The following is a 7,931-nucleotide window of genomic DNA, read 5'->3' on the forward strand; positions in this document are numbered from 1 at the left end:
ATATCTACAAACATACACTCCCTCCACCACTGACACACAATAGCAACAGTGTGCATCACCTACAAGATGCATTGCAGGAATTCACTAAGGCTCCTTCGACAGTACCTTCCAAACCCATTACCACTACCATCTAGAAGGAAAAGGGCAGCAGAAAGTTGGGAATACCACCACCTGGAAGTTCCCCTTCAAATCACTCACCATCCTGACTTGGAATTATATTATAATTTCTTCACTGTTGTTGGGCCAAATTCCTGGAACTTCCTTCCTAACAGCATTGTGGGTGTACCTACACCACATGGACTGTAGTGGTTCAAGAAGGCAGCTCAGCATCACCTTCTCAAGGGCAACTAGGGATGGCCAATAAATGCTGCGGTTGCTGGAAAATAGATGGATAAATAGATTAATAAATGCTGGCTTAGCCAGCGAAGACCACAACCTGTGAATGAATTTTTAAAAAGGAGAGGGCGAGTAGGCACCGAGAAAGGTGCCCATGATATCTTACAGCCCTCCCCGCCTGCAAACCCACCCACAGGGTAGTCTAAAATACTGCCCCCTCAGTCAAACAGGCTACATATACAGCTTCAGGAAAATCGTATCTAATCAGCACTTGAGTGTTAAATCTGAAGTTGGTTTCTGCACCTGCAGGCACATTTACATCATGATAATCATGCCTGAAAATTGTGTGCCAATCCACATTTTCAAGCATTTCCATAGCACCCATTTAGTCTCTATTTTTGTTCTTTGTCCAAAATAACCCCCCTGTTGTTAAAATTCTGCAAGGAGTGGATAATTTACATGAAAATTTTATGTGTGAACGCAAAACTGAAGAAAACTAGTGTAAAATTAACAAACTGCAAACACAACTTCAGCTTAGAAGATTTTTTTGTCCCCCAGTGATGGAGATGCTAAAGCAGTTATTTGTCTGATGTAAAGATGCTTTTTGTAAAGATCTGGATGAATATCTGGCTTCAACTGTAATGCAAGGATAAATACAGATATAAGCTGTCGAATGTTATATGGAACATGGTGCTTCCTGAACTAATGGAATATTGAAATGTTGTGGATAGGAGGGCAACTTGTTTTGAATGAATAGGAAAGATAAAAAGTTAAATAATTTTGTTTGATAAATTTTGAAGAACTTTTTTTCAGTAGATTGATTGGTTTGGATAAAGGTGTAAAATATGCTAGACTTTATAACTAGGTGCACAGGGTACAAAAATGTTATGATCCTGTTAGAGACTATTAATGTTTAAAGAGACATCCGAACCTCTTATGATTAACTGACAGAACTGTGCCACAAGATTTCATATTTTCATACAAAAGCAAACTTGACTGTATATTAAAAGAATTAAACAAAGCAAGTACTATTAACTTAACACTATAGTTTATAATTATGTTTGGTATGAACTCGGTTCTACTTTTTATTTCCCCCAAAGAGTTCCCTTCTACATTACAGGAATCTTGAAGTTTCATTTATTTTTCCTAGGACCAATTCACAAGGCATCTCACAACCCTCTGGAATTCACTTAATTTTTTTTAGCATTCCAGCTACTTCCTGAGGTGATATCTTATGAGAATCATTCCATTAGCTGTTTGGCTATGTGACCCTCCAACTTTTATTCATAATACTGCATGATTGTGGATGCCTTAGCTCATTGTTTTGGTTGCTGACAGATACCCAACTGTCTTCTCACAGCTTCCAAGCTAACTCTGCTGACTGCTTTCTGACACAAGACTCTGTGAGGATCACTGCAAATTTCTCCCTCCAGCTGCAAACTAAGCAAATCTTCCATTTTCTTTTTCCTTCCTGAAATCCAAACTGAGCTTGAGACTCACCCCACATTCAGCATGGTGAATGATAAAGTTAGCATTTTTTCTGCTTAAAGTACAAGCCTGACTAACAATCATCTCCTGTTGGCTCTCTCGATCCAATGATACACAGCCTATACTAAACCAAAACTGCAATCACCTGCTTTCTGAGCAAACACCCAGATAACTTAAAGAAAAGAATCTTCTATCCCCTTAGCACTATCTCTATGACAATATGGCATACTTTGGGATGTCCTCAAACAGAAATGTAAATTAATTATCTTAACGTCAACAGATCTCTTTGATTCTGTAACTCATGTGAATCATTTGTATTTTCTAGTGGATATTTATGACCTTCTTTCCCAGAATTGGTGAATTTAAGGTCTTTAATTGAGATAAGGATAGACACCCTGGCTGTAATAGGAGGTGCTGAAAGGGTTCTAACCTTGAAGATAAACATAGGTTATCTTTTTAACTTCAATTAACTCCTAGCTTGTTTGAATTACACTTATTTCAGGGTTGCTTATCAGTTTCTCAGTCAGATGCCCAATTTTTCTACACTTAAAACTTTAATTGCTAAAACTAAAAGCTATATCCTAAAACATATGAATTATGAACTAGATGTTCACCACAAAATAAACAAGTGTTGCTAAACTTAAACAAATCACTTGTGCCACAGTTAGAATATTGTGTCCAGTTTTGGGTACCTTACTTGTGGGAAAACGTCAAGGTCTTGGTGGGGTACAGAAGATATTTACTTAAAAGATGCTTGTTATACAGTAAGCCCCTGCATTAAGTTTCACTGTTTCAAGTTGTTTCGTTTTAAAGTCACGAAGTTTTTAGGGCTGAAATTCCCAATTTACAACTTCAGTTCCATTTACATTGTTTTGCGCATCATTGCACATCATTGTTCTGCTCCATTTCAAATCACTATTTCACAACATTGCAATCATTTCTCATTGCCGTTTCACCTTGCTTTGACATCGGGTCCTGATTTGTGCCATTCTGAATAGAGTGTAAGAAGAAACGTTCAGTTGCACTCAAGATATTCACAATTTTATTTTTCAAAAACTCTGAAACAAACTTTATCAAGAAGAATATCGAAATAACATTTTTTTGCAAGAAGTTGAAGCCTGAGCTGTGAAGAAAAGGCCCATTTCTTGACTCTGTGAGCTGATTTTAATTTTGGAGTACTGTGTGTGGACCTTTACATCAGTGAGGCAGAGAAGCCATTTTAAATTCTTTGAAATAAATACAGCATTTGCTATTGTACAGTACACAAGTAAAATTGCTTTTCCTGTCTCAGGGCTTGCTTGCATGAAAAATACAGGCTAACTCTGAAATTTTCTGATTAGTTTTGGAGCCCCAAGTCTGGCCCTTGTTCAACTCTGAAACAGGTGAGACAGAGAGGCCATGTTAAAACCACTGGGAGAGCCCAGGATTGACGTGTTAATTACTCAAAGCGACCTCCACTGAAATGCTTTTGGGATGTCAACAAAGCATCCCTGAAGAGGTTAGACATCTCCACTGACCCGTGGTGACTAACTAAAACGGGAAGATGCATTTGGAAAGGAACCAAACACAGAGAGACTTGGTCTGGAATATGCAGAGACGGAGTCAAGACAGCAGAAAGAGTGCAAAAAGCTCCAAACAAATCATCTACCTGACCTTGCAAGCAACATCTGCTCCACATGTGGCAAAATCTGCAGATTGTGCATTGGACTTATCAGCCATCTCAGGACATATCAAACTAGTGTGGAAACAAGTAATTCCCAAACCCAAGGGATTGGCTAAGAGAAACTGGTAAATGCCATCTAATTTAAATTTATACAGTATTTCTTTCATATTTAGTGATTTATTTTATTTTGCCAGTTATTTCAGCTAGGAATGCACAGTGCTGCACATGTATGGTACAATATTTCAACTTGTACATTGCTTTTTCCAGGTGAGAAACATCCGACAGAACCTAACTCAGATTTTAACATTGATTCCTATGGGAAAATTTGATTCACTTAAAGTTAGTTCACTTAAAGTCACAATTTTTAGGAATGCAACAGCTTTAAGTGAGGACTTACTCTAATTATAATTATTTTGAAACTATATTAAAAGATGTTGCTGTTTTCATCAGAACAGGAAATGTTAAGAGGGGATCTGATACTGATTTTCAAAATGATGAGGAATTTTGATGAAGTATATCGAGAATCATAATTTCCACTGGCCAGTCAGCCAGAAACACCAGAGCATATAACTTTAAGGTCATTGTCAGGAGAAATAAGGAAGAAGTTAGGAACTTTTTTAAAATCCAGTAGGTCTTAGAACATGGAAAGCATTACCAAAAGTAGTGTCTAAAACAGAATATATAATATATTTCTAAAGAGAAGTATTGTAGAGTGTTGGATACAATAGGTATGAAGAAGACTTTGTAGTCATATGGAGGTTAACTGTAAATCTTTACTGACTCTTAGAACTATATTTGTATTTGTATATTTACAAATATATAACGGGTAGAAGCTAGGAGCTGTCTCCATGCTTACTGATACACACAGCTCTGCCCAACACTTGACTGATCCTGGGTGTGCGTCATGTGCTCCCTATGTGGGCGGTACTGCACTCAGTCCCACACTAACCCTATGTGTGCCAGACCCTTATACTACACCTTCCCACAAGTCTTTATCTAATATATTTTAAGTGCTTATAGTTTATCTTGACATTAAATTGTCATTACAACATATCACTATCCCACCTCTCCACTCAAAGTCCTTGAATTCAAAGGAGCAAGCAGTCTGGAGGCTTTATAACCCTTCCATATCTTGTCTGCACTGCCGCTGGAGCAGTGGTAGGCTTTGTTGCTGTTGGTTCTCCCTGTAGGTTTGGAGGCTGTACTGGCATTTGGGAACATTTTCATCCTTTTCTCCCATTCTTTCTTGTTGAACTACACTTGGTCAGTTCAGCTGTTGCGCTGGTCAGTGGTTGCTACCCTAACTCGTTTCTTGAAGGGTGAATGAACATTGTACTCATCTCCTTGTCGTTCCTTTTGCTTTTTCCATCATCATGTAGCTTTCCATGACATCCTCTGTTGGAAAGGATGAGCATTCCTGTGACTAGAATGAGGTTTAGTGATATGCTCACCTCTGCATTTCACTATTGGCAATGGACAGCTGCTACCAGATTCCAACATCTTTTGTGGCTTTGGCATGCTGGCTGGGAACGGCAGCGTATCTACAGCGGTTGCAGTTTTGACCTGCTCTACCATTGTCGGAGCCGGAGGTTGCGGGTCATCACACTGCTGGTAGTTCTTTTTCACATTCTCAATTGGAGGCATCATGGTTGCCTCCTGGGTGATTGGCTGGTCTGACCATTGAAGGTTTTCCAGCACCTCTAACGAGAATGGACAAACCTATTCCACAAAAAGAGAAGACAGTTCAGAGCTGAAGTCCCGGTGAGAATAATCTTCTTTTCTCAGGTACTCGGGAACGTGCAGTTCTGTATGATTAAAGACAGCGGTTATCTTGCCATCTTCTGTTATTTTAAGGAGGTCCAAGGCTACACAGGCAGCTCTGCTCAAGAGAGAGAAAGGCTGGTAATGGATGACATACATCAGCTCAAAGATTTGTTTGCCGCCATACCTTAGTGTTTCCAGAATCATGCCTACGACCAGGAGTCGTACTCCTCCAAGCCCATAGAGTGGCGTGTCTGTTGTTCAAAGCCAGAGATCTTTTAGACATGGTTCCTTGTTGGACAGGACTGTTACGCTAACTCCTGTGTCTAAATTAAAATTTGATAAATGGCCATAGACTGAAATGTCCACATTTCAAAATGTGAAACCAAGATCTTTGAACCTCACCCAAGAAGCATGGCTGTGTGACTTCCGAGCTTGCAGTCTTGACCTCATGGATAATCTTTAGACCTTCTGTGAATTTCAGAGTCTTTGCTTTGCACAGTTTGCCGCAGTGTCCAATCCTGTTCCACTGAAAGCATTGGGCTGAAATTGCAGGACATTGACCTCACCTGTGGGGATACTTTGCTCCACAGTTTTGTCTTGGTTACTCTGCTGGCCAGTTTGGGTATTGCTTTCCCTGGCCTGGAGGTCCGTGTGTCTTTGTTGCTTAACTAGCTCAACTGTGGGTTGGCTTCTGCACCACAGTATATTTTCTCCTCGTAAAATGGTTCTGTGCTTCTCACGGAGTTCTGGCTGCCTAACTATCTAGCTTGCCTTTTCCAGGGTTAGATATTTCTTTTGTTTGTAGGTGGTCAGAGAGTGCATTATCTGCTACTCCTGCCATCTGTCTCTGATGAGTTCAGGTTTTAAGTCTCTGGGCAGAATCATCCCAGATTTGCAGTAGCAGGCTTGAAAAAAGACGTTTTACCCACCAGCCGTGATGGCGCCATATTTTTCCCTTCCCACCTCATTAATTATGCAGCCACAGGTAACATGCCATCTCACTGGCAGGCAGCCTCCGGTTTGCCTGCAATGCTGTTACCTCGATGCTTCCTCACGTCGAGCACCATATTTAAACTGCAGCAAAGCGCACAGTTCTCAAAGCATGAAGCCCAGGGATGCTCCGGTGAAGACATAGCCCCAAAAGCCAAGAATAAGTGCAGGCCCCGACTGTGATGCATCCCTGGGATGCCTTCTGAATGCCAAGGAGGCCCGCTGCAATGTCCTCCACCCCCACTTTGGCCGCAGGAGGCCCATCAGTCTGACTCCTCTGGTTTGGGAGGCAGTGGCAGTGGTGGTCAGTGCCAATGCTGTATACAAGAGAGGGGCATCCCGAGCAGAGAACAGATGAATGGTTTCATTTGTGCCACCAGGCTAAGTCAACCATCTCATCAATATGAACTCACACACTCACAAGGCCATCAAACATTCACTGGCACCTCACTCACTGCCAGCTCAAGGGACATCACCACTCACTCTCTTACACACACCCTCACATCTCCATCCAGCCTCATCTCCTCTGGACTAGTAATCCAGAGACCCAGAGTAATGCTCTGGGAACCCGGGTTCGAATCTTGCCACAGCAGATGGTGGAATTTGAATTCATTAAAAATCTGGAATTAAAAATCTAATGATGACCATGAAACCATTGTTGATTGTTGTAAAAACCCTTCTGGTTCACTAATGTCCTTTAAGGAAGGAAATCTGTCGTCCTTACCTGGTCTGGCCTACACGTGACTCCAGATCCACAATAATGTGGTTGGCTTTTACATGACCTCTGAAATGGCCCAGCAAGCCATTCAGTTGTATCAAACTGCTACAAAGTCACAAAAGAGGAATGAAACCGGAAGGGCCACCCGGCATCAACCTAGGCACCGGAAACAACAACGGCAATCTCAGCCCTGTCAACCCTGCAAAGTCCTCCTCACTAACATCTGCGGCTAGTGCCAAAATTGGGAGAGCTGTCTCACAGACTAGTCAAGCAACAGCCTGACGTAGTCATCCTCACAGAAGCATACCTTACAGAAAATGTCCCAGAGACCACCATCACCATCCCTGGCTCTGTCTTGTCCCACCAGCAGGACAAACCCAGCAGAGGTGGTAGCACAGTGGTATACAGTCGGAAGCGAGATGCCCTGGGAGTCCTCAACATCAGCTTTAGACCCTATGAAGTCTCATGGCATCAGGTCAAACATGGGCAAGAAAACTTCCTGCTGATTACCAGGCAGTACCTTCCCTCAGCTGATGAATCAGTACTCCTCCATGTTGAACACTGCTAAGAGGAAGCACTGAGGTTGGCAAGGGCGCAGAATGTACTTTGAGTGGGGGACTTCAATATCCATCACCAAGAGTGGCTCGGTAGCACCACTACTGACCGAGCTGGCCGAGTCCTCAAGGCCATAGTTGCTAGACTGGGTTTGCGGCAGGTGGTGAGGGAACCAACAAGAGGGAAAAACATACTTGACCTTATCCTCATCAATCTAACTGTTGCAGATGCATCTGTCCATAACAGTATCGGTAGGAGTGACCACCACCCAGTCATTGTGGAGATGAAGTCCCGCCTTCATATGGAGCATATCCTCCATTGTGTTGTGTGACACTACCACCGTGCTAAATGGGACAGATTTTGAACAGATCTAGCAACTCAAGACGGGGTGAGGTGCTGTGGGCCATCAGCAACAGC

Source organism: Carcharodon carcharias, chromosome 6, assembly GCF_017639515.1.
Source record: "Carcharodon carcharias isolate sCarCar2 chromosome 6, sCarCar2.pri, whole genome shotgun sequence".
NCBI lineage: Eukaryota > Metazoa > Chordata > Chondrichthyes > Lamniformes > Lamnidae > Carcharodon > Carcharodon carcharias.